The sequence below is a fragment of the Triturus cristatus genome, chromosome 5_2 (assembly GCF_964204655.1).
Source record: "Triturus cristatus chromosome 5_2, aTriCri1.1, whole genome shotgun sequence".
Lineage (NCBI taxonomy): Eukaryota > Metazoa > Chordata > Amphibia > Caudata > Salamandridae > Triturus > Triturus cristatus.
Window position 1 is genome coordinate 555,049,580 of NC_140588.1, and position 27,424 is coordinate 555,077,003.

The following is a 27,424-nucleotide window of genomic DNA, read 5'->3' on the forward strand; positions in this document are numbered from 1 at the left end:
AAAGGAAAATAAACTCATGTTTACAATGTGGATGTGAAAGAACAGTTTCTAGGTTCAGCTTCAATATTTATGTTTATGAATAATTGATATGTTCATATTGTCTAACAGCTATCTAGACGGATAAAGCAATGTATGCATCTATACATACTTATGCGTTCATACGCATCAGTATAAAACATTGATATTAGGTTTTTTCTAGACCAAATTCTAAAAAATGAGTTAAACAGTGAATCTCATAATTGTAGTAGGTCCCACCGAGATTTGAACTCGGATCGCTGGATTCAGAGTCCAGAGTGCTAACCATTACACCATGGAACCCTCTCACACAAGAGTGACTTTTCCATTGAGACAAAAGAGAGCGCATCAGTGATGGCCTTCTCTTATATTGATACAAAGATATCTCATTTGAATGGTCATAGTGGATAGAGCTTTAATGTGATTTGATTCTTTTCGCTATATTCTCTATAAAAGTGTTAAATATTCAAATGTTTATCAGAATATAAAAGTTATATCACAATGTTCATCTTTGCCTGTAGCATAATTAAACAGTCTACATTTCCAGACTACTGAAGCAATGTCTCAGTCTCCTGCATGGGTGGCTCCATAGAGCAATGGTTGGCAATTTGGACTTTGCATCCAATGATCCGATTTGAGACCTTGGAGGGACTTTTTTTATTACTCTTGAGCTTTTCCATTTCTTCATCTTTGTTCATTGATAGCTCAAATCCAACACCAGTAGGTTGAAAGAGTCAATTATTGAATGCTTTCAAAATGTCCATCAGCTTGAACAAGTTACATCAATACAAACTTTACAATACTTTGACATCAAATTTCTTCACAAAGTAGTTAGCCATTATAAAATCATATCCTGATTTTCTCAAACGCATTTCAGACGGGTGATTCACAGCATCACTTTTTTAAGCTTTCCTGCTATTGATAAGGCGAAAATAGCACATTTTGAATGAGAAGTTTTCTTCAATCAAACATAGAGGAACCCAAATGATGATCTCATTCAGCTAGTAAAAATGTTGTTTTATATTAGTATGGAAATCGTGAAAAGAAAATGTTTTTCATGCTGATTTACAACAGTTGCTCTCCAATCGTAAAATATAAGCTTTTGGTCGGAGGCATCACAGGTACTGATCAAATTCTCATTTTTGAACTTTATTCACAAATCATATGATATGCTTTGTATACATCAACTGTATTGTTGGATCAATACTGAGTAAAAAGTGACTATCTCAATTTCAGGACATATAAAAGAGAAAGAAGTAGAAACTCATGTTTCATATGCTGAGAGGCAACAACTGTTCATGATTTTCACCTCCACTAATTATATTTATTTTTATAATCTATATGTTTATATTTTCCTATAAATATACAGAGACATATAGCTATATATACAGAGATACATATGTACAGGTTGATTTTTACATATTTATAAGTAAATGTGATGTTGTTCCAAATAAAACTTCTAAGAACTGAATGGAAAAGAAAATTGTAAAGTTCAGATAAGTCCCACTGAAATTTGTACTCAGATCCCTGTTTTCAGAGTCCAGAGTGCTAACCATGACACCATCCACCCTCCCCTACCAGGGTGAGCTTTCCATTTTGACAGAAGAGATTTGCCTCAGGGGGCAACTTATCTTTTATTGAAAAATATTATCTCACATAAAAACCACTGTCCAACAGAGTTATAACGTTATTTGAGTCTTTTGGGCAACATCCTTCCCCAACATAGTTCAATATGCAAAAGTTTACCAGAATAGGAAAGCAATCCAATTCAGTTTCTCTTTGACAGTAGAATATTAAAAACTTTGACATTTCCACATTGCTGCAGCAGTTTGCACTCCTTTCACATGGGAGGTTCCATGGTGTAATGGTTAGCACTTTGGACTTTGAATCCAATGATCCGAGTTCAAATCTCGGTGGGACCATTTTATGACTCTTGACCAAATCATTTTCTTTCAAGTGTATTCATTAATATCACATATCTAATACCGGTAGGGTGAAAAATTAATTTATTGATTATACTCTAAAAGTTTACTAGATGTGAGCAAATAATAGAATTTTTACAATACCTGGAAACTAAATGGCTCAAAATAATGAGAGATTTTACAAACTCACTCTGGTTTCTCAAACTCATCACAGGGGCCTGATGCACGACATTACTTTTTAAAATCTTACTGTTTTTGATAAGGGGAACAAGGAACTTTTTAATTGCAAAGCATTCATTAAAACAAAACTTGAGGAGCCAAACTTTGTATTACGGTGACCGAAGATGTGCAGTTTGAATAATAATCTTGAAATTCAGACGTACAAAGATTTTACACACTGATTTTCAACAGTAATTCCACAACCAATAAAGTTGAATCTTTTGAAAGACATGTCAAAGGTGTGAATCTGAAATTCACTTTCAAAGAAATTCACAATGAAATGCACTGTGTAAGTCCAGCATGTTGTCAGCTAAGAAATCAGCAAAAATGAACTATCTCATTACTGGCCATATAGATGAGAAAGGAAAATAAACTCATGTTTACAATGTGGATGTGAAAGAACAGTTTCTAGGCTCAGCTTCAATATTTATGTTTATGAATAATTGATATGTTCATATTGTCTAACAGCTATCTAGACGGATAAAGCTATGTATGCATCTATACATACTTATGCGTTCATACGCATCAGTATAAAACATTGATATTAGGTTTTTTCTAGACCAAATTCTAAAAAATGAGTTAAACAGTGAATCTCATAATTGTAGTAGGTCCCACCGAGATTTGAACTCGGATCGCTGGATTCAGAGTCCAGAGTGCTAACCATTACACCATGGAACCCTCTCACACAAGAGTGACTTTTCCATTGAAACAAAAGAGAGCGCATCAGTGATGGCCTTCTCTTATATTGATACAAAGATATCTCATTTGAATGGTCATAGTGGATAGAGCTTTAATGTGATTTGATTCTTTTCGCTATATTCTCTATAAAAGTGTTAAATATTCAAATGTTTATCAGAATATAAAAGTTATATCACAATGTTCATCTTTGCCTGTAGCATAATTAAACAGTCTACATTTCCAGACTACTGAAGCAATGTCTCTGTCTCCTGCATGGGTGGCTCCATAGAGCAATGGTTGGCAATTTGGACTTTGCATCCAATGATCCGATTTGAGACCTTGGAGGGACTTTTTTTATTACTCTTGAGCTTTTCCATTTCTTCATCTTTGTTCATTGATAGCTCAAATCCAACACCAGTAGGTTGAAAGAGTCAATTATTGAATGCTTTCAAAATGTCCATCAGCTTGAACAAGTTACATCAATACAAACTTTACAATACTTTGACATCAAATTTCTTCACAAAGTAGTTAGCCATTATAAAATCATATCCTGATTTTCTCAAACGCATTTCAGACGGGTAATTCACAGCATCACTTTTTTAAGCTTTCCTGCTATTGATAAGGCGAAAATAGCACATTTTGAATGAGAAGTTTTCTTCAATCAAACATAGAGGAACCCAAATGATGATCTCATTCAGCTAGTAAAAATGTTGTTTTATATTAGTATGGAAATCGTGAAAAGAAAATGTTTTTCATGCTGATTTACAACAGTTGATCTCCAATCGTAAAATATAAGCTTTTGGTCGGAGGCATCACAGGTACTGATCAAATTCTCATTTTTGAACTTTATTCACAAATCATATGATATGCTTTGTATACATCAACTGTATTGTTGGATCAATAATGAGTAAAAAGTGACTATCTCAATTTCAGGACATATAAAAGAGAAAGAAGTAGAAACTCATGTTTCAAATGCTGAGAGGCAACAACTGTTCATGATTTTCACCTCCACTAATTATATTTATTTTTATAATCTATATGTTTATATTTTCCTATAAATATACAGAGACATATAGCTATATATACAGAGATACATATGTACAGGTTGATTTTTACATGTTTATAAGTAAATGTGATGTTGTTCCAAATAAAACTTCTAAGAACTGAATGGAAAAGAAAATTGTAAAGTTCAGATAAGTCCCACTGAAATTTGTACTCAGATCCCTGTTTTCAGAGTCCAGAGTGCTAACCATGACACCATCCACCCTCCCCTACCAGGGTGAGCTTTCCATTTTGACAGAAGAGATTTGCCTCAGGGGGCAACTTATCTTTCATTGAAAAATATTATCTCACATAAAAACCACTGTTCAACAGAGTTATAACGTTATTTGAGTCTTTTGGGCAACATCCTTCCCCAACATAGTTCAATATGCAAAAGTTTACCAGAATAGGAAAGCAATCCAATTCAGTTTCTCTTTGATAGTAGAATATTAAAAACTTTGACATTTCCACATTGCTGCAGCAGTTTGCACTCCTTTCACATGGGAGGTTCCATGGTGTAATGGTTAGCACTTTGGACTTTGAATCCAATGATCAGAGTTCAAATCTCGGTGGGACCATTTTATGACTCTTGACCAAATCATTTTCTTTCAAGTGTATTCATTAATATCACATATCTAATACCGGTAGGGTGAAAAATTAATTTATTGATTATACTCTAAAAGTTTACTAGATGTGAGCAAATAATAGAATTTTTACAATACCTGGAAACTAAATGGCTCAAAATAATGAGAGATTTTACAAACTCACTCTGGTTCCTCAAACTCATCACAGGGGCCTGATGCACGACATTACTTTTTAAAATCTTACTGTTTTTGATAAGGGGAACAAGGAACTTTTTAATTGCAAAGCATTCATTAAAACAAAACTTGAGGAGCCAAACTTTGTATTACGGTGACCGAAGATGTGCAGTTTGAATAATAATCTTGAAATTCAGACGCACAAAGATTTTACACACTGATTTTCAACAGTAATTCCACAACCAATAAAGTTGAATCTTTTGAAAGACATGTCAAAGGTGTGAATCTGAAATTCACTTTCAAAGAAATTCACAATGAAATGCACTGTGTAAGTCCAGCATGTTGTCAGCTAAGAAATCAGCAAAAATGAACTATCTCATTACTGGCCATATAGATGAGAAAGGAAAATAAACTCATGTTTACAATGTGGATGTGAAAGAACAGTTTCTAGGTTCAGCTTCAATATTTATGTTTATGAATAATTGATATGTTCATATTGTCTAACAGCTATCTAGACGGATAAAGCAATGTATGCATCTATACATACTTATGCGTTCATACGCATCAGTATAAAACATTGATATTAGGTTTTTTCTAGACCAAATTCTAAAAAATGAGTTAAACAGTGAATCTCATAATTGTAGTAGGTCCCACCGAGATTTGAACTCGGATCGCTGGATTCAGAGTCCAGAGTGCTAACCATTACACCATGGAACCCTCTCACACAAGAGTGACTTTTCCATTGAGACAAAAGAGAGCGCATCAGTGATGGCCTTCTCTTATATTGATACAAAGATATCTCATTTGAATGGTCATAGTGGATAGAGCTTTAATGTGATTTGATTCTTTTCGCTATATTCTCTATAAAAGTGTTAAATATTCAAATGTTTATCAGAATATAAAAGTTATATCACAATGTTCATCTTTGCCTGTAGCATAATTAAACAGTCTACATTTCCAGACTACTGAAGCAATGTCTCAGTCTCCTGCATGGGTGGCTCCATAGAGCAATGGTTGGCAATTTGGACTTTGCATCCAATGATCCGATTTGAGACCTTGGAGGGACTTTTTTTATTACTCTTGAGCTTTTCCATTTCTTCATCTTTGTTCATTGATAGCTCAAATCCAACACCAGTAGGTTGAAAGAGTCAATTATTGAATGCTTTCAAAATGTCCATCAGCTTGAACAAGTTACATCAATACAAACTTTACAATACTTTGACATCAAATTTCTTCACAAAGTAGTTAGCCATTATAAAATCATATCCTGATTTTCTCAAACGCATTTCAGACGGGTGATTCACAGCATCACTTTTTTAAGCTTTCCTGCTATTGATAAGGCGAAAATAGCACATTTTGAATGAGAAGTTTTCTTCAATCAAACATAGAGGAACCCAAATGATGATCTCATTCAGCTAGTAAAAATGTTGTTTTATATTAGTATGGAAATCGTGAAAAGAAAATGTTTTTCATGCTGATTTACAACAGTTGCTCTCCAATCGTAAAATATAAGCTTTTGGTCGGAGGCATCACAGGTACTGATCAAATTCTCATTTTTGAACTTTATTCACAAATCATATGATATGCTTTGTATACATCAACTGTATTGTTGGATCAATACTGAGTAAAAAGTGACTATCTCAATTTCAGGACATATAAAAGAGAAAGAAGTAGAAACTCATGTTTCAAATGCTGAGAGGCAACAACTGTTCATGATTTTCACCTCCACTAATTATATTTATTTTTATAATCTATATGTTTATATTTTCCTATAAATATACAGAGACATATAGCTATATATACAGAGATACATATGTACAGGTTGATTTTTACATGTTTATAAGTAAATGTGATGTTGTTCCAAATAAAACTTCTAAGAACTGAATGGAAAAGAAAATTGTAAAGTTCAGATAAGTCCCACTGAAATTTGTACTCAGATCCCTGTTTTCAGAGTCCAGAGTGCTAACCATGACACCATCCACCCTCCCCTACCAGGGTGAGCTTTCCATTTTGACAGAAGAGATTTGCCTCAGGGGGCAACTTATCTTTCATTGAAAAATATTATCTCACATAAAAACCACTGTTCAACAGAGTTATAACGTTATTTGAGTCTTTTGGGCAACATCCTTCCCCAACATAGTTCAATATGCAAAAGTTTACCAGAATAGGAAAGCAATCCAATTCAGTTTCTCTTTGATAGTAGAATATTAAAAACTTTGACATTTCCACATTGCTGCAGCAGTTTGCACTCCTTTCACATGGGAGGTTCCATGGTGTAATGGTTAGCACTTTGGACTTTGAATCCAATGATCAGAGTTCAAATCTCGGTGGGACCATTTTATGACTCTTGACCAAATCATTTTCTTTCAAGTGTATTCATTAATATCACATATCTAATACCGGTAGGGTGAAAAATTAATTTATTGATTATACTCTAAAAGTTTACTAGATGTGAGCAAATAATAGAATTTTTACAATACCTGGAAACTAAATGGCTCAAAATAATGAGAGATTTTACAAACTCACTCTGGTTCCTCAAACTCATCACAGGGGCCTGATGCACGACATTACTTTTTAAAATCTTACTGTTTTTGATAAGGGGAACAAGGAACTTTTTAATTGCAAAGCATTCATTAAAACAAAACTTGAGGAGCCAAACTTTGTATTACGGTGACCGAAGATGTGCAGTTTGAATAATAATCTTGAAATTCAGACGTACAAAGATTTTACACACTGATTTTCAACAGTAATTCCACAACCAATAAAGTTGAATCTTTTGAAAGACATGTCAAAGGTGTGAATCTGAAATTCACTTTCAAAGAAATTCACAATGAAATGCACTGTGTAAGTCCAGCATGTTGTCAGCTAAGAAATCAGCAAAAATGAACTATCTCATTACTGGCCATATAGATGAGAAAGGAAAATAAACTCATGTTTACAATGTGGATGTGAAAGAACAGTTTCTAGGTTCAGCTTCAATATTTATGTTTATGAATAATTGATATGTTCATATTGTCTAACAGTTATCTAGACGGATAAAGCTATGTATGCATCTATACATACTTATGCGTTCATACGCATCAGTATAAAACATTGATATTAGGTTTTTTCTAGACCAAATTCTAAAAAATGAGTTAAACAGTAAATCTCATAATTGTAGTAGGTCCCACCGAGATTTGAACTCGGATCGCTGGATTCAGAGTCCAGAGTGCTAACCATTACACCATGGAACCCTCTCACACAAGAGTGACTTTTCCATTGAGACAAAAGAGAGCGCATCAGTGATGGCCTTCTCTTATATTGATACAAAGATATCTCATTTGAATGGTCATAGTGGATAGAGCTTTAATGTGATTTGATTCTTTTCGCTATATTCTCTATAAAAGTGTTACATATTCAAATGTTTATCAGAATATAAAAGTTATATCACAATGTTCATCTTTGCCTGTAGCATAATTAAACAGTCTACATTTCCAGACTACTGAAGCAATGTCTCTGTCTCCTGCATGGGTGGCTCCATAGAGCAATGGTTGGCAATTTGGACTTTGCATCCAATGATCCGATTTGAGACCTTGGAGGGACTTTTTTTATTACTCTTGAGCTTTTCCATTTCTTCATCTTTGTTCATTGATAGCTCAAATCCAACACCAGTAGGTTGAAAGAGTCAATTATTGAATGCTTTCAAAATGTCCATCAGCTTGAACAAGTTACATCAATACAAACTTTACAATACTTTGACATCAAATTTCTTCACAAAGTAGTTAGCCATTATAAAATCATATCCTGATTTTCTCAAACGCATTTCAGACGGGTGATTCACAGCATCACTTTTTTAAGCTTTCCTGCTATTGATAAGGCGAAAATAGCACATTTTGAATGAGAAGTTTTCTTCAATCAAACATAGAGGAACCCAAATGATGATCTCATTCAGCTAGTAAAAATGTTGTTTTATATTAGTATGGAAATCGTGAAAAGAAAATGTTTTTCATGCTGATTTACAACAGTTGCTCTCCAATCGTAAAATATAAGCTTTTGGTCGGAGGCATCACAGGTACTGATCAAATTCTCATTTTTGAACTTTATTCACAAATCATATGATATGCTTTGTATACATCAACTGTATTGTTGGATCAATACTGAGTAAAAAGTGACTATCTCAATTTCAGGACATATAAAAGAGAAAGAAGTAGAAACTCATGTTTCATATGCTGAGAGGCAACAACTGTTCATGATTTTCACCTCCACTAATTATATTTATTTTTATAATCTATATGTTTATATTTTCCTATAAATATACAGAGACATATAGCTATATATACAGAGATACATATGTACAGGTTGATTTTTACATATTTATAAGTAAATGTGATGTTGTTCCAAATAAAACTTCTAAGAACTGAATGGAAAAGAAAATTGTAAAGTTCAGATAAGTCCCACTGAAATTTGTACTCAGATCCCTGTTTTCAGAGTCCAGAGTGCTAACCATGACACCATCCACCCTCCCCTACCAGGGTGAGCTTTCCATTTTGACAGAAGAGATTTGCCTCAGGGGGCAACTTATCTTTTATTGAAAAATATTATCTCACATAAAAACCACTGTCCAACAGAGTTATAACGTTATTTGAGTCTTTTGGGCAACATCCTTCCCCAACATAGTTCAATATGCAAAAGTTTACCAGAATAGGAAAGCAATCCAATTCAGTTTCTCTTTGACAGTAGAATATTAAAAACTTTGACATTTCCACATTGCTGCAGCAGTTTGCACTCCTTTCACATGGGAGGTTCCATGGTGTAATGGTTAGCACTTTGGACTTTGAATCCAATGATCCGAGTTCAAATCTCGGTGGGACCATTTTATGACTCTTGACCAAATCATTTTCTTTCAAGTGTATTCATTAATATCACATATCTAATACCGGTAGGGTGAAAAATTAATTTATTGATTATACTCTAAAAGTTTACTAGATGTGAGCAAATAATAGAATTTTTACAATACCTGGAAACTAAATGGCTCAAAATAATGAGAGATTTTACAAACTCACTCTGGTTTCTCAAACTCATCACAGGGGCCTGATGCACGACATTACTTTTTAAAATCTTACTGTTTTTGATAAGGGGAACAAGGAACTTTTTAATTGCAAAGCATTCATTAAAACAAAACTTGAGGAGCCAAACTTTGTATTACGGTGACCGAAGATGTGCAGTTTGAATAATAATCTTGAAATTCAGACGTACAAAGATTTTACACACTGATTTTCAACAGTAATTCCACAACCAATAAAGTTGAATCTTTTGAAAGACATGTCAAAGGTGTGAATCTGAAATTCACTTTCAAAGAAATTCACAATGAAATGCACTGTGTAAGTCCAGCATGTTGTCAGCTAAGAAATCAGCAAAAATGAACTATCTCATTACTGGCCATATAGATGAGAAAGGAAAATAAACTCATGTTTACAATGTGGATGTGAAAGAACAGTTTCTAGGCTCAGCTTCAATATTTATGTTTATGAATAATTGATATGTTCATATTGTCTAACAGCTATCTAGACGGATAAAGCTATGTATGCATCTATACATACTTATGCGTTCATACGCATCAGTATAAAACATTGATATTAGGTTTTTTCTAGACCAAATTCTAAAAAATGAGTTAAACAGTGAATCTCATAATTGTAGTAGGTCCCACCGAGATTTGAACTCGGATCGCTGGATTCAGAGTCCAGAGTGCTAACCATTACACCATGGAACCCTCTCACACAAGAGTGACTTTTCCATTGAAACAAAAGAGAGCGCATCAGTGATGGCCTTCTCTTATATTGATACAAAGATATCTCATTTGAATGGTCATAGTGGATAGAGCTTTAATGTGATTTGATTCTTTTCGCTATATTCTCTATAAAAGTGTTAAATATTCAAATGTTTATCAGAATATAAAAGTTATATCACAATGTTCATCTTTGCCTGTAGCATAATTAAACAGTCTACATTTCCAGACTACTGAAGCAATGTCTCTGTCTCCTGCATGGGTGGCTCCATAGAGCAATGGTTGGCAATTTGGACTTTGCATCCAATGATCCGATTTGAGACCTTGGAGGGACTTTTTTTATTACTCTTGAGCTTTTCCATTTCTTCATCTTTGTTCATTGATAGCTCAAATCCAACACCAGTAGGTTGAAAGAGTCAATTATTGAATGCTTTCAAAATGTCCATCAGCTTGAACAAGTTACATCAATACAAACTTTACAATACTTTGACATCAAATTTCTTCACAAAGTAGTTAGCCATTATAAAATCATATCCTGATTTTCTCAAACGCATTTCAGACGGGTGATTCACAGCATCACTTTTTTAAGCTTTCCTGCTATTGATAAGGCGAAAATAGCACATTTTGAATGAGAAGTTTTCTTCAATCAAACATAGAGGAACCCAAATGATGATCTCATTCAGCTAGTAAAAATGTTGTTTTATATTAGTATGGAAATCGTGAAAAGAAAATGTTTTTCATGCTGATTTACAACAGTTGCTCTCCAATCGTAAAATATAAGCTTTTGGTCGGAGGCATCACAGGTACTGATCAAATTCTCATTTTTGAACTTTATTCACAAATCATATGATATGCTTTGTATACATCAACTGTATTGTTGGATCAATACTGAGTAAAAAGTGACTATCTCAATTTCAGGACATATAAAAGAGAAAGAAGTAGAAACTCATGTTTCAAATGCTGAGAGGCAACAACTGTTCATGATTTTCACCTCCACTAATTATATTTATTTTTATAATCTATATGTTTATATTTTCCTATAAATATACAGAGACATATAGCTATATATACAGAGATACATATGTACAGGTTGATTTTTACATGTTTATAAGTAAATGTGATGTTGTTCCAAATAAAACTTCTAAGAACTGAATGGAAAAGAAAATTGTAAAGTTCAGATAAGTCCCACTGAAATTTGTACTCAGATCCCTGTTTTCAGAGTCCAGAGTGCTAACCATGACACCATCCACCCTCCCCTACCAGGGTGAGCTTTCCATTTTGACAGAAGAGATTTGCCTCAGGGGGCAACTTATCTTTCATTGAAAAATATTATCTCACATAAAAACCACTGTTCAACAGAGTTATAACGTTATTTGAGTCTTTTGGGCAACATCCTTCCCCAACATAGTTCAATATGCAAAAGTTTACCAGAATAGGAAAGCAATCCAATTCAGTTTCTCTTTGATAGTAGAATATTAAAAACTTTGACATTTCCACATTGCTGCAGCAGTTTGCACTCCTTTCACATGGGAGGTTCCATGGTGTAATGGTTAGCACTTTGGACTTTGAATCCAATGATCAGAGTTCAAATCTCGGTGGGACCATTTTATGACTCTTGACCAAATCATTTTCTTTCAAGTGTATTCATTAATATCACATATCTAATACCGGTAGGGTGAAAAATTAATTTATTGATTATACTCTAAAAGTTTACTAGATGTGAGCAAATAATAGAATTTTTACAATACCTGGAAACTAAATGGCTCAAAATAATGAGAGATTTTACAAACTCACTCTGGTTCCTCAAACTCATCACAGGGGCCTGATGCACGACATTACTTTTTAAAATCTTACTGTTTTTGATAAGGGGAACAAGGAACTTTTTAATTGCAAAGCATTCATTAAAACAAAACTTGAGGAGCCAAACTTTGTATTACGGTGACCGAAGATGTGCAGTTTGAATAATAATCTTGAAATTCAGACGTACAAAGATTTTACACACTGATTTTCAACAGTAATTCCACAACCAATAAAGTTGAATCTTTTGAAAGACATGTCAAAGGTGTGAATCTGAAATTCACTTTCAAAGAAATTCACAATGAAATGCACTGTGTAAGTCCAGCATGTTGTCAGCTAAGAAATCAGCAAAAATGAACTATCTCATTACTGGCCATATAGATGAGAAAGGAAAATAAACTCATGTTTACAATGTGGATGTGAAAGAACAGTTTCTAGGTTCAGCTTCAATATTTATGTTTATGAATAATTGATATGTTCATATTGTCTAACAGCTATCTAGACGGATAAAGCAATGTATGCATCTATACATACTTATGCGTTCATACGCATCAGTATAAAACATTGATATTAGGTTTTTTCTAGACCAAATTCTAAAAAATGAGTTAAACAGTGAATCTCATAATTGTAGTAGGTCCCACCGAGATTTGAACTCGGATCGCTGGATTCAGAGTCCAGAGTGCTAACCATTACACCATGGAACCCTCTCACACAAGAGTGACTTTTCCATTGAGACAAAAGAGAGCGCATCAGTGATGGCCTTCTCTTATATTGATACAAAGATATCTCATTTGAATGGTCATAGTGGATAGAGCTTTAATGTGATTTGATTCTTTTCGCTATATTCTCTATAAAAGTGTTAAATATTCAAATGTTTATCAGAATATAAAAGTTATATCACAATGTTCATCTTTGCCTGTAGCATAATTAAACAGTCTACATTTCCAGACTACTGAAGCAATGTCTCAGTCTCCTGCATGGGTGGCTCCATAGAGCAATGGTTGGCAATTTGGACTTTGCATCCAATGATCCGATTTGAGACCTTGGAGGGACTTTTTTTATTACTCTTGAGCTTTTCCATTTCTTCATCTTTGTTCATTGATAGCTCAAATCCAACACCAGTAGGTTGAAAGAGTCAATTATTGAATGCTTTCAAAATGTCCATCAGCTTGAACAAGTTACATCAATACAAACTTTACAATACTTTGACATCAAATTTCTTCACAAAGTAGTTAGCCATTATAAAATCATATCCTGATTTTCTCAAACGCATTTCAGACGGGTGATTCACAGCATCACTTTTTTAAGCTTTCCTGCTATTGATAAGGCGAAAATAGCACATTTTGAATGAGAAGTTTTCTTCAATCAAACATAGAGGAACCCAAATGATGATCTCATTCAGCTAGTAAAAATGTTGTTTTATATTAGTATGGAAATCGTGAAAAGAAAATGTTTTTCATGCTGATTTACAACAGTTGCTCTCCAATCGTAAAATATAAGCTTTTGGTCGGAGGCATCACAGGTACTGATCAAATTCTCATTTTTGAACTTTATTCACAAATCATATGATATGCTTTGTATACATCAACTGTATTGTTGGATCAATACTGAGTAAAAAGTGACTATCTCAATTTCAGGACATATAAAAGAGAAAGAAGTAGAAACTCATGTTTCATATGCTGAGAGGCAACAACTGTTCATGATTTTCACCTCCACTAATTATATTTATTTTTATAATCTATATGTTTATATTTTCCTATAAATATACAGAGACATATAGCTATATATACAGAGATACATATGTACAGGTTGATTTTTACATATTTATAAGTAAATGTGATGTTGTTCCAAATAAAACTTCTAAGAACTGAATGGAAAAGAAAATTGTAAAGTTCAGATAAGTCCCACTGAAATTTGTACTCAGATCCCTGTTTTCAGAGTCCAGAGTGCTAACCATGACACCATCCACCCTCCCCTACCAGGGTGAGCTTTCCATTTTGACAGAAGAGATTTGCCTCAGGGGGCAACTTATCTTTTATTGAAAAATATTATCTCACATAAAAACCACTGTCCAACAGAGTTATAACGTTATTTGAGTCTTTTGGGCAACATCCTTCCCCAACATAGTTCAATATGCAAAAGTTTACCAGAATAGGAAAGCAATCCAATTCAGTTTCTCTTTGACAGTAGAATATTAAAAACTTTGACATTTCCACATTGCTGCAGCAGTTTGCACTCCTTTCACATGGGAGGTTCCATGGTGTAATGGTTAGCACTTTGGACTTTGAATCCAATGATCCGAGTTCAAATCTCGGTGGGACCATTTTATGACTCTTGACCAAATCATTTTCTTTCAAGTGTATTCATTAATATCACATATCTAATACCGGTAGGGTGAAAAATTAATTTATTGATTATACTCTAAAAGTTTACTAGATGTGAGCAAATAATAGAATTTTTACAATACCTGGAAACTAAATGGCTCAAAATAATGAGAGATTTTACAAACTCACTCTGGTTTCTCAAACTCATCACAGGGGCCTGATGCACGACATTACTTTTTAAAATCTTACTGTTTTTGATAAGGGGAACAAGGAACTTTTTAATTGCAAAGCATTCATTAAAACAATACTTGAGGAGCCAAACTTTGTATTACGGTGACCGAAGATGTGCAGTTTGAATAATAATCTTGAAATTCAGACGTACAAAGATTTTACACACTGATTTTCAACAGTAATTCCACAACCAATAAAGTTGAATCTTTTGAAAGACATGTCAAAGGTGTGAATCTGAAATTCACTTTCAAAGAAATTCACAATGAAATGCACTGTGTAAGTCCAGCATGTTGTCAGCTAAGAAATCAGCAAAAATGAACTATCTCATTACTGGCCATATAGATGAGAAAGGAAAATAAACTCATGTTTACAATGTGGATGTGAAAGAACAGTTTCTAGGTTCAGCTTCAATATTTATGTTTATGAATAATTGATATGTTCATATTGTCTAACAGTTATCTAGACGGATAAAGCTATGTATGCATCTATACATACTTATGCGTTCATACGCATCAGTATAAAACATTGATATTAGGTTTTTTCTAGACCAAATTCTAAAAAATGAGTTAAACAGTAAATCTCATAATTGTAGTAGGTCCCACCGAGATTTGAACTCGGATCGCTGGATTCAGAGTCCAGAGTGCTAACCATTACACCATGGAACCCTCTCACACAAGAGTGACTTTTCCATTGAGACAAAAGAGAGCGCATCAGTGATGGCCTTCTCTTATATTGATACAAAGATATCTCATTTGAATGGTCATAGTGGATAGAGCTTTAATGTGATTTGATTCTTTTCGCTATATTCTCTATAAAAGTGTTACATATTCAAATGTTTATCAGAATATAAAAGTTATATCACAATGTTCATCTTTGCCTGTAGCATAATTAAACAGTCTACATTTCCAGACTACTGAAGCAATGTCTCTGTCTCCTGCATGGGTGGCTCCATAGAGCAATGGTTGGCAATTTGGACTTTGCATCCAATGATCCGATTTGAGACCTTGGAGGGACTTTTTTTATTACTCTTGAGCTTTTCCATTTCTTCATCTTTGTTCATTGATAGCTCAAATCCAACACCAGTAGGTTGAAAGAGTCAATTATTGAATGCTTTCAAAATGTCCATCAGCTTGAACAAGTTACATCAATACAAACTTTACAATACTTTGACATCAAATTTCTTCACAAAGTAGTTAGCCATTATAAAATCATATCCTGATTTTCTCAAACGCATTTCAGACGGGTAATTCACAGCATCACTTTTTTAAGCTTTCCTGCTATTGATAAGGCGAAAATAGCACATTTTGAATGAGAAGTTTTCTTCAATCAAACATAGAGGAACCCAAATGATGATCTCATTCAGCTAGTAAAAATGTTGTTTTATATTAGTATGGAAATCGTGAAAAGAAAATGTTTTTCATGCTGATTTACAACAGTTGCTCTCCAATCGTAAAATATAAGCTTTTGGTCGGAGGCATCACAGGTACTGATCAAATTCTCATTTTTGAACTTTATTCACAAATCATATGATATGCTTTGTATACATCAACTGTATTGTTGGATCAATACTGAGTAAAAAGTGACTATCTCAATTTCAGGACATATAAAAGAGAAAGAAGTAGAAACTCATGTTTCAAATGCTGAGAGGCAACAACTGTTCATGATTTTCACCTCCACTAATTATATTTATTTTTATAATCTATATGTTTATATTTTCCTATAAATATACAGAGACATATAGCTATATATACAGAGATACATATGTACAGGTTGATTTTTACATGTTTATAAGTAAATGTGATGTTGTTCCAAATAAAACTTCTAAGAACTGAATGGAAAAGAAAATTGTAAAGTTCAGATAAGTCCCACTGAAATTTGTACTCAGATCCCTGTTTTCAGAGTCCAGAGTGCTAACCATGACACCATCCACCCTCCCCTACCAGGGTGAGCTTTCCATTTTGACAGAAGAGATTTGCCTGAGGGGGCAACTTATCTTTCATTGAAAAATATTATCTCACATAAAAACCACTGTTCAACAGAGTTATAACGTTATTTGAGTCTTTTGGGCAACATCCTTCCCCAACATAGTTCAATATGCAAAAGTTTACCAGAATAGGAAAGCAATCCAATTCAGTTTCTCTTTGATAGTAGAATATTAAAAACTTTGACATTTCCACATTGCTGCAGCAGTTTGCACTCCTTTCACATGGGAGGTTCCATGGTGTAATGGTTAGCACTTTGGACTTTGAATCCAATGATCAGAGTTCAAATCTCGGTGGGACCATTTTATGACTCTTGACCAAATCATTTTCTTTCAAGTGTATTCATTAATATCACATATCTAATACCGGTAGGGTGAAAAATTAATTTATTGATTATACTCTAAAAGTTTACTAGATGTGAGCAAATAATAGAATTTTTACAATACCTGGAAACTAAATGGCTCAAAATAATGAGAGATTTTACAAACTCACTCTGGTTCCTCAAACTCATCACAGGGGCCTGATGCACGACATTACTTTTTAAAATCTTACTGTTTTTGATAAGGGGAACAAGGAACTTTTTAATTGCAAAGCATTCATTAAAACAAAACTTGAGGAGCCAAACTTTGTATTACGGTGACCGAAGATGTGCAGTTTGAATAATAATCTTGAAATTCAGACGTACAAAGATTTTACACACTGATTTTCAACAGTAATTCCACAACCAATAAAGTTGAATCTTTTGAAAGACATGTCAAAGGTGTGAATCTGAAATTCACTTTCAAAGAAATTCACAATGAAATGCACTGTGTAAGTCCAGCATGTTGTCAGCTAAGAAATCAGCAAAAATGAACTATCTCATTACTGGCCATATAGATGAGAAAGGAAAATAAACTCATGTTTACAATGTGGATGTGAAAGAACAGTTTCTAGGTTCAGCTTCAATATTTATGTTTATGAATAATTGATATGTTCATATTGTCTAACAGCTATCTAGACGGATAAAGCAATGTATGCATCTATACATACTTATGCGTTCATACGCATCAGTATAAAACATTGATATTAGGTTTTTTCTAGACCAAATTCTAAAAAATGAGTTAAACAGTGAATCTCATAATTGTAGTAGGTCCCACCGAGATTTGAACTCGGATCGCTGGATTCAGAGTCCAGAGTGCTAACCATTACACCATGGAACCCTCTCACACAAGAGTGACTTTTCCATTGAGACAAAAGAGAGCGCATCAGTGATGGCCTTCTCTTATATTGATACAAAGATATCTCATTTGAATGGTCATAGTGGATAGAGCTTTAATGTGATTTGATTCTTTTCGCTATATTCTCTATAAAAGTGTTAAATATTCAAATGTTTATCAGAATATAAAAGTTATATCACAATGTTCATCTTTGCCTGTAGCATAATTAAACAGTCTACATTTCCAGACTACTGAAGCAATGTCTCAGTCTCCTGCATGGGTGGCTCCATAGAGCAATGGTTGGCAATTTGGACTTTGCATCCAATGATCCGATTTGAGACCTTGGAGGGACTTTTTTTATTACTCTTGAGCTTTTCCATTTCTTCATCTTTGTTCATTGATAGCTCAAATCCAACACCAGTAGGTTGAAAGAGTCAATTATTGAATGCTTTCAAAATGTCCATCAGCTTGAACAAGTTACATCAATACAAACTTTACAATACTTTGACATCAAATTTCTTCACAAAGTAGTTAGCCATTATAAAATCATATCCTGATTTTCTCAAACGCATTTCAGACGGGTGATTCACAGCATCACTTTTTTAAGCTTTCCTGCTATTGATAAGGCGAAAATAGCACATTTTGAATGAGAAGTTTTCTTCAATCAAACATAGAGGAACCCAAATGATGATCTCATTCAGCTAGTAAAAATGTTGTTTTATATTAGTATGGAAATCGTGAAAAGAAAATGTTTTTCATGCTGATTTACAACAGTTGCTCTCCAATCGTAAAATATAAGCTTTTGGTCGGAGGCATCACAGGTACTGATCAAATTCTCATTTTTGAACTTTATTCACAAATCATATGATATGCTTTGTATACATCAACTGTATTGTTGGATCAATACTGAGTAAAAAGTGACTATCTCAATTTCAGGACATATAAAAGAGAAAGAAGTAGAAACTCATGTTTCAAATGCTGAGAGGCAACAACTGTTCATGATTTTCACCTCCACTAATTATATTTATTTTTATAATCTATATGTTTATATTTTCCTATAAATATACAGAGACATATAGCTATATATACAGAGATACATATGTACAGGTTGATTTTTACATGTTTATAAGTAAATGTGATGTTGTTCCAAATAAAACTTCTAAGAACTGAATGGAAAAGAAAATTGTAAAGTTCAGATAAGTCCCACTGAAATTTGTACTCAGATCCCTGTTTTCAGAGTCCAGAGTGCTAACCATGACACCATCCACCCTCCCCTACCAGGGTGAGCTTTCCATTTTGACAGAAGAGATTTGCCTCAGGGGGCAACTTATCTTTCATTGAAAAATATTATCTCACATAAAAACCACTGTTCAACAGAGTTATAACGTTATTTGAGTCTTTTGGGCAACATCCTTCCCCAACATAGTTCAATATGCAAAAGTTTACCAGAATAGGAAAGCAATCCAATTCAGTTTCTCTTTGATAGTAGAATATTAAAAACTTTGACATTTCCACATTGCTGCAGCAGTTTGCACTCCTTTCACATGGGAGGTTCCATGGTGTAATGGTTAGCACTTTGGACTTTGAATCCAATGATCAGAGTTCAAATCTCGGTGGGACCATTTTATGACTCTTGACCAAATCATTTTCTTTCAAGTGTATTCATTAATATCACATATCTAATACCGGTAGGGTGAAAAATTAATTTATTGATTATACTCTAAAAGTTTACTAGATGTGAGCAAATAATAGAATTTTTACAATACCTGGAAACTAAATGGCTCAAAATAATGAGAGATTTTACAAACTCACTCTGGTTCCTCAAACTCATCACAGGGGCCTGATGCACGACATTACTTTTTAAAATCTTACTGTTTTTGATAAGGGGAACAAGGAACTTTTTAATTGCAAAGCATTCATTAAAACAAAACTTGAGGAGCCAAACTTTGTATTACGGTGACCGAAGATGTGCAGTTTGAATAATAATCTTGAAATTCAGACGTACAAAGATTTTACACACTGATTTTCAACAGTAATTCCACAACCAATAAAGTTGAATCTTTTGAAAGACATGTCAAAGGTGTGAATCTGAAATTCACTTTCAAAGAAATTCACAATGAAATGCACTGTGTAAGTCCAGCATGTTGTCAGCTAAGAAATCAGCAAAAATGAACTATCTCATTACTGGCCATATAGATGAGAAAGGAAAATAAACTCATGTTTACAATGTGGATGTGAAAGAACAGTTTCTAGGTTCAGCTTCAATATTTATGTTTATGAATAATTGATATGTTCATATTGTCTAACAGCTATCTAGACGGATAAAGCAATGTATGCATCTATACATACTTATGCGTTCATACGCATCAGTATAAAACATTGATATTAGGTTTTTTCTAGACCAAATTCTAAAAAATGAGTTAAACAGTGAATCTCATAATTGTAGTAGGTCCCACCGAGATTTGAACTCGGATCGCTGGATTCAGAGTCCAGAGTGCTAACCATTACACCATGGAACCCTCTCACACAAGAGTGACTTTTCCATTGAGACAAAAGAGAGCGCATCAGTGATGGCCTTCTCTTATATTGATACAAAGATATCTCATTTGAATGGTCATAGTGGATAGAGCTTTAATGTGATTTGATTCTTTTCGCTATATTCTCTATAAAAGTGTTAAATATTCAAATGTTTATCAGAATATAAAAGTTATATCACAATGTTCATCTTTGCCTGTAGCATAATTAAACAGTCTACATTTCCAGACTACTGAAGCAATGTCTCAGTCTCCTGCATGGGTGGCTCCATAGAGCAATGGTTGGCAATTTGGACTTTGCATCCAATGATCCGATTTGAGACCTTGGAGGGACTTTTTTTATTACTCTTGAGCTTTTCCATTTCTTCATCTTTGTTCATTGATAGCTCAAATCCAACACCAGTAGGTTGAAAGAGTCAATTATTGAATGCTTTCAAAATGTCCATCAGCTTGAACAAGTTACATCAATACAAACTTTACAATACTTTGACATCAAATTTCTTCACAAAGTAGTTAGCCATTATAAAATCATATCCTGATTTTCTCAAACGCATTTCAGACGGGTGATTCACAGCATCACTTTTTTAAGCTTTCCTGCTATTGATAAGGCGAAAATAGCACATTTTGAATGAGAAGTTTTCTTCAATCAAACATAGAGGAACCCAAATGATGATCTCATTCAGCTAGTAAAAATGTTGTTTTATATTAGTATGGAAATCGTGAAAAGAAAATGTTTTTCATGCTGATTTACAACAGTTGCTCTCCAATCGTAAAATATAAGCTTTTGGTCGGAGGCATCACAGGTACTGATCAAATTCTCATTTTTGAACTTTATTCACAAATCATATGATATGCTTTGTATACATCAACTGTATTGTTGGATCAATACTGAGTAAAAAGTGACTATCTCAATTTCAGGACATATAAAAGAGAAAGAAGTAGAAACTCATGTTTCATATGCTGAGAGGCAACAACTGTTCATGATTTTCACCTCCACTAATTATATTTATTTTTATAATCTATATGTTTATATTTTCCTATAAATATACAGAGACATATAGCTATATATACAGAGATACATATGTACAGGTTGATTTTTACATATTTATAAGTAAATGTGATGTTGTTCCAAATAAAACTTCTAAGAACTGAATGGAAAAGAAAATTGTAAAGTTCAGATAAGTCCCACTGAAATTTGTACTCAGATCCCTGTTTTCAGAGTCCAGAGTGCTAACCATGACACCATCCACCCTCCCCTACCAGGGTGAGCTTTCCATTTTGACAGAAGAGATTTGCCTCAGGGGGCAACTTATCTTTTATTGAAAAATATTATCTCACATAAAAACCACTGTCCAACAGAGTTATAACGTTATTTGAGTCTTTTGGGCAACATCCTTCCCCAACATAGTTCAATATGCAAAAGTTTACCAGAATAGGAAAGCAATCCAATTCAGTTTCTCTTTGACAGTAGAATATTAAAAACTTTGACATTTCCACATTGCTGCAGCAGTTTGCACTCCTTTCACATGGGAGGTTCCATGGTGTAATGGTTAGCACTTTGGACTTTGAATCCAATGATCCGAGTTCAAATCTCGGTGGGACCATTTTATGACTCTTGACCAAATCATTTTCTTTCAAGTGTATTCATTAATATCACATATCTAATACCGGTAGGGTGAAAAATTAATTTATTGATTATACTCTAAAAGTTTACTAGATGTGAGCAAATAATAGAATTTTTACAATACCTGGAAACTAAATGGCTCAAAATAATGAGAGATTTTACAAACTCACTCTGGTTTCTCAAACTCATCACAGGGGCCTGATGCACGACATTACTTTTTAAAATCTTACTGTTTTTGATAAGGGGAACAAGGAACTTTTTAATTGCAAAGCATTCATTAAAACAATACTTGAGGAGCCAAACTTTGTATTACGGTGACCGAAGATGTGCAGTTTGAATAATAATCTTGAAATTCAGACGTACAAAGATTTTACACACTGATTTTCAACAGTAATTCCACAACCAATAAAGTTGAATCTTTTGAAAGACATGTCAAAGGTGTGAATCTGAAATTCACTTTCAAAGAAATTCACAATGAAATGCACTGTGTAAGTCCAGCATGTTGTCAGCTAAGAAATCAGCAAAAATGAACTATCTCATTACTGGCCATATAGATGAGAAAGGAAAATAAACTCATGTTTACAATGTGGATGTGAAAGAACAGTTTCTAGGTTCAGCTTCAATATTTATGTTTATGAATAATTGATATGTTCATATTGTCTAACAGTTATCTAGACGGATAAAGCTATGTATGCATCTATACATACTTATGCGTTCATACGCATCAGTATAAAACATTGATATTAGGTTTTTTCTAGACCAAATTCTAAAAAATGAGTTAAACAGTAAATCTCATAATTGTAGTAGGTCCCACCGAGATTTGAACTCGGATCGCTGGATTCAGAGTCCAGAGTGCTAACCATTACACCATGGAACCCTCTCACACAAGAGTGACTTTTCCATTGAGACAAAAGAGAGCGCATCAGTGATGGCCTTCTCTTATATTGATACAAAGATATCTCATTTGAATGGTCATAGTGGATAGAGCTTTAATGTGATTTGATTCTTTTCGCTATATTCTCTATAAAAGTGTTACATATTCAAATGTTTATCAGAATATAAAAGTTATATCACAATGTTCATCTTTGCCTGTAGCATAATTAAACAGTCTACATTTCCAGACTACTGAAGCAATGTCTCTGTCTCCTGCATGGGTGGCTCCATAGAGCAATGGTTGGCAATTTGGACTTTGCATCCAATGATCCGATTTGAGACCTTGGAGGGACTTTTTTTATTACTCTTGAGCTTTTCCATTTCTTCATCTTTGTTCATTGATAGCTCAAATCCAACACCAGTAGGTTGAAAGAGTCAATTATTGAATGCTTTCAAAATGTCCATCAGCTTGAACAAGTTACATCAATACAAACTTTACAATACTTTGACATCAAATTTCTTCACAAAGTAGTTAGCCATTATAAAATCATATCCTGATTTTCTCAAACGCATTTCAGACGGGTAATTCACAGCATCACTTTTTTAAGCTTTCCTGCTATTGATAAGGCGAAAATAGCACATTTTGAATGAGAAGTTTTCTTCAATCAAACATAGAGGAACCCAAATGATGATCTCATTCAGCTAGTAAAAATGTTGTTTTATATTAGTATGGAAATCGTGAAAAGAAAATGTTTTTCATGCTGATTTACAACAGTTGCTCTCCAATCGTAAAATATAAGCTTTTGGTCGGAGGCATCACAGGTACTGATCAAATTCTCATTTTTGAACTTTATTCACAAATCATATGATATGCTTTGTATACATCAACTGTATTGTTGGATCAATACTGAGTAAAAAGTGACTATCTCAATTTCAGGACATATAAAAGAGAAAGAAGTAGAAACTCATGTTTCAAATGCTGAGAGGCAACAACTGTTCATGATTTTCACCTCCACTAATTATATTTATTTTTATAATCTATATGTTTATATTTTCCTATAAATATACAGAGACATATAGCTATATATACAGAGATACATATGTACAGGTTGATTTTTACATGTTTATAAGTAAATGTGATGTTGTTCCAAATAAAACTTCTAAGAACTGAATGGAAAAGAAAATTGTAAAGTTCAGATAAGTCCCACTGAAATTTGTACTCAGATCCCTGTTTTCAGAGTCCAGAGTGCTAACCATGACACCATCCACCCTCCCCTACCAGGGTGAGCTTTCCATTTTGACAGAAGAGATTTTCCTCAGGGGGCAACTTATCTTTTATTGAAAAATATTATCTCACATAAAAACCACTGTTCAACAGAGTTATAACGTTATTTGAGTCTTTTGGGCAACATCCTTCCCCAACATAGTTCAATATGCAAAAGTTTACCAGAATAGGAAAGCAATCCAATTCAGTTTCTCTTTGACAGTAGAATATTAAAAACTTTGACATTTCCACATTGCTGCAGCAGTTTGCACTCCTTTCACATGGGAGGTTCCATGGTATAATGGTTAGCACTTTGGACTTTGAATCCAATGATCCGAGTTCAAATCTCGGTGGGACCATTTTATGACTCTTGACCAAATCATTTTCTTTCAAGTGTATTCATTAATATCACTTATCTAATACCGGTAGGGTGAAAAATTAATTTATTGATTATACTCTAAAAGTTTACTAGATGTGAGCAAATAATAGAATTTTTACAATACCTGGAAACTAAATGGCTCAAAATAATGAGAGATTTTACAAACTCACTCTGGTTTCTCAAACTCATCACAGGGGCCTGATGCACGACATTATTTTTAAAATCTTACTGTTTTTGATAAGGGGAACAAGGAACTTTTTAATTGCAAAGCATTCATTAAAACAAAACTTGAGGAGCCAAACTTTGTATTACGGTGACCGAAGATGTGCAGTTTGAATAATAATCTTGAAATTCAGACGTACAAAGATTTTACACACTGATTTTCAACAGTAATTCCACAACCAATAAAGTTGAATCTTTTGAAAGACATGTCAAAGGTGTGAATCTGAAATTCACTTTCAAAGAAATTCACAATGAAATCCACTGTGTAAGTCCAGCATGTTATCAGCTAAGAAATCAGCAAAAATGAACTATCTCATTACTGGCCATATAGATGAGAAAGGAAAATAAACTCATGTTTACAATGTGGATGTGAAAGAACAGTTTCTAGGTTCAGCTTCAATATTTATGTTTATGAATAATTGATATGTTCATATTGTCTAACAGCTATCTAGACGGATAAAGCTATGTATGCATCTATACATACTTATGCGTTCATACGCATCAGTATAAAACATTGATATTAGGTTTTTTCTAGACCAAATTCTAAAAAATGAGTTAAACAGTGAATCTCATAATTGTAGTAGGTCCCACCGAGATTTGAACTCGGATCGCTGGATTCAGAGTCCAGAGTGCTAACCATTACACCATGGAACCCTCTCACACAAGAGTGACTTTTCCATTGAGACAAAAGAGAGCGCATCAGTGATGGCCTTCTCTTATATTGATACAAAGATATCTCATTTGAATGGTCATAGTGGATAGAGCTTTAATGTGATTTGATTCTTTTCGCTATATTCTCTATAAAAGTGTTAAATATTCAAATGTTTATCAGAATATAAAAGTTATATCACAATGTTCATCTTTGCCTGTAGCATAATTAAACAGTCTACATTTCCAGACTACTGAAGCAATGTCTCTGTCTCCTGCATGGGTGGCTCCATAGAGCAATGGTTGGCAATTTGGACTTTGCATCCAATGATCCGATTTGAGACCTTGGAGGGACTTTTTTTATTACTCTTGAGCTTTTCCATTTCTTCATCTTTGTTCATTGATAGCTCAAATCCAACACCAGTAGGTTGAAAGAGTCAATTATTGAATGCTTTCAAAATGTCCATCAGCTTGAACAAGTTACATCAATACAAACTTTACAATACTTTGACATCAAATTTCTTCACAAAGTAGTTAGCCATTATAAAATCATATCCTGATTTTCTCAAACGCATTTCAGACGGGTGATTCACAGCATCACTTTTTTAAGCTTTCCTGCTATTGATAAGGCGAAAATAGCACATTTTGAATGAGAAGTTTTCTTCAATCAAACATAGAGGAACCCAAATGATGATCTCATTCAGCTAGTAAAAATGTTGTTTTATATTAGTATGGAAATCGTGAAAAGAAAATGTTTTTCATGCTGATTTACAACAGTTGCTCTCCAATCGTAAAATATAAGCTTTTGGTCGGAGGCATCACAGGTACTGATCAAATTCTCATTTTTGAACTTTATTCACAAATCATATGATATGCTTTGTATACATCAACTGTATTGTTGGATCAATACTGAGTAAAAAGTGACTATCTCAATTTCAGGACATATAAAAGAGAAAGAAGTAGAAACTCATGTTTCATATGCTGAGAGGCAACAACTGTTCATGATTTTCACCTCCACTAATTATATTTATTTTTATAATCTATATGTTTATATTTTCCTATAAATATACAGAGACATATAGCTATATATACAGAGATACATATGTACAGGTTGATTTTTACATATTTATAAGTAAATGTGATGTTGTTCCAAATAAAACTTCTAAGAACTGAATGGAAAAGAAAATTGTAAAGTTCAGATAAGTCCCACTGAAATTTGTACTCAGATCCCTGTTTTCAGAGTCCAGAGTGCTAACCATGACACCATCCACCCTGCCCTACCAGGGTGAGCTTTCCATTTTGACAGAAGAGATTTGCCTCAGGGGGCAACTTATCTTTTATTGAAAAATATTATCTCACATAAAAACCACTGTCCAACAGAGTTATAACGTTATTTGAGTCTTTTGGGCAACATCCTTCCCCAACATAGTTCAATATGCAAAAGTTTACCAGAATAGGAAAGCAATCCAATTCAGTTTCTCTTTGACAGTAGAATATTAAAAACTTTGACATTTCCACATTGCTGCAGCAGTTTGCACTCCTTTCACATGGGAGGTTCCATGGTGTAATGGTTAGCACTTTGGACTTTGAATCCAATGATCCGAGTTCAAATCTCGGTGGGACCATTTTATGACTCTTGACCAAATCATTTTCTTTCAAGTGTATTCATTAATATCACATATCTAATACCGGTAGGGTGAAAAATTAATTTATTGATTATACTCTAAAAGTTTACTAGATGTGAGCAAATAATAGAATTTTTACAATACCTGGAAACTAAATGGCTCAAAATAATGAGAGATTTTACAAACTCACTCTGGTTTCTCAAACTCATCACAGGGGCCTGATGCACGACATTACTTTTTAAAATCTTACTATTTTTGATAAGGGGAACAAGGAACTTTTTAATTGCAAAGCATTCATTAAAACAAAACTTGAGGAGCCAAACTTTGT

General features: G+C 33.7%; 17 non-coding genes across 17 annotated transcripts; 6 read left to right on the forward strand and 11 right to left on the reverse strand.

Moving 5' to 3' along the window:
* Nucleotides 1–246: 246 nt before the first annotated feature.
* Nucleotides 247–318, reverse strand: TRNAQ-CUG (transfer RNA glutamine (anticodon CUG)). The gene has a single exon. It is a non-coding gene; the product is annotated as a tRNA-Gln (tRNA).
* Nucleotides 319–1,865: 1,547 nt separating this feature from the next.
* On the forward strand, nucleotides 1,866–1,937 carry TRNAQ-UUG (transfer RNA glutamine (anticodon UUG)). Its single transcript has one exon. It is a non-coding gene; the product is annotated as a tRNA-Gln (tRNA).
* An 825-nt stretch (nucleotides 1,938–2,762) lies between these two features.
* Nucleotides 2,763–2,834, reverse strand: TRNAQ-CUG (transfer RNA glutamine (anticodon CUG)). The gene has a single exon. It is a non-coding gene; the product is annotated as a tRNA-Gln (tRNA).
* Nucleotides 2,835–5,278: 2,444 nt separating this feature from the next.
* TRNAQ-CUG (transfer RNA glutamine (anticodon CUG)) lies at nucleotides 5,279–5,350 on the reverse strand. The gene has a single exon. It is a non-coding gene; the product is annotated as a tRNA-Gln (tRNA).
* A 2,444-nt stretch (nucleotides 5,351–7,794) lies between these two features.
* TRNAQ-CUG (transfer RNA glutamine (anticodon CUG)) lies at nucleotides 7,795–7,866 on the reverse strand. The gene has a single exon. It is a non-coding gene; the product is annotated as a tRNA-Gln (tRNA).
* A 1,547-nt stretch (nucleotides 7,867–9,413) lies between these two features.
* TRNAQ-UUG (transfer RNA glutamine (anticodon UUG)) lies at nucleotides 9,414–9,485 on the forward strand. Its single transcript has one exon. It is a non-coding gene; the product is annotated as a tRNA-Gln (tRNA).
* Nucleotides 9,486–10,310: 825 nt separating this feature from the next.
* On the reverse strand, nucleotides 10,311–10,382 carry TRNAQ-CUG (transfer RNA glutamine (anticodon CUG)). Its single transcript has one exon. It is a non-coding gene; the product is annotated as a tRNA-Gln (tRNA).
* Nucleotides 10,383–12,826: 2,444 nt separating this feature from the next.
* Nucleotides 12,827–12,898, reverse strand: TRNAQ-CUG (transfer RNA glutamine (anticodon CUG)). Its single transcript has one exon. It is a non-coding gene; the product is annotated as a tRNA-Gln (tRNA).
* A 1,547-nt stretch (nucleotides 12,899–14,445) lies between these two features.
* On the forward strand, nucleotides 14,446–14,517 carry TRNAQ-UUG (transfer RNA glutamine (anticodon UUG)). The gene has a single exon. It is a non-coding gene; the product is annotated as a tRNA-Gln (tRNA).
* Nucleotides 14,518–15,342: 825 nt separating this feature from the next.
* TRNAQ-CUG (transfer RNA glutamine (anticodon CUG)) lies at nucleotides 15,343–15,414 on the reverse strand. Its single transcript has one exon. It is a non-coding gene; the product is annotated as a tRNA-Gln (tRNA).
* A 2,444-nt stretch (nucleotides 15,415–17,858) lies between these two features.
* On the reverse strand, nucleotides 17,859–17,930 carry TRNAQ-CUG (transfer RNA glutamine (anticodon CUG)). Its single transcript has one exon. It is a non-coding gene; the product is annotated as a tRNA-Gln (tRNA).
* A 2,444-nt stretch (nucleotides 17,931–20,374) lies between these two features.
* On the reverse strand, nucleotides 20,375–20,446 carry TRNAQ-CUG (transfer RNA glutamine (anticodon CUG)). Its single transcript has one exon. It is a non-coding gene; the product is annotated as a tRNA-Gln (tRNA).
* Nucleotides 20,447–21,993: 1,547 nt separating this feature from the next.
* On the forward strand, nucleotides 21,994–22,065 carry TRNAQ-UUG (transfer RNA glutamine (anticodon UUG)). The gene has a single exon. It is a non-coding gene; the product is annotated as a tRNA-Gln (tRNA).
* An 825-nt stretch (nucleotides 22,066–22,890) lies between these two features.
* On the reverse strand, nucleotides 22,891–22,962 carry TRNAQ-CUG (transfer RNA glutamine (anticodon CUG)). Its single transcript has one exon. It is a non-coding gene; the product is annotated as a tRNA-Gln (tRNA).
* Nucleotides 22,963–24,509: 1,547 nt separating this feature from the next.
* TRNAQ-UUG (transfer RNA glutamine (anticodon UUG)) lies at nucleotides 24,510–24,581 on the forward strand. The gene has a single exon. It is a non-coding gene; the product is annotated as a tRNA-Gln (tRNA).
* An 824-nt stretch (nucleotides 24,582–25,405) lies between these two features.
* On the reverse strand, nucleotides 25,406–25,477 carry TRNAQ-CUG (transfer RNA glutamine (anticodon CUG)). Its single transcript has one exon. It is a non-coding gene; the product is annotated as a tRNA-Gln (tRNA).
* A 1,547-nt stretch (nucleotides 25,478–27,024) lies between these two features.
* Nucleotides 27,025–27,096, forward strand: TRNAQ-UUG (transfer RNA glutamine (anticodon UUG)). The gene has a single exon. It is a non-coding gene; the product is annotated as a tRNA-Gln (tRNA).
* Nucleotides 27,097–27,424: the final 328 nt, after the last annotated feature.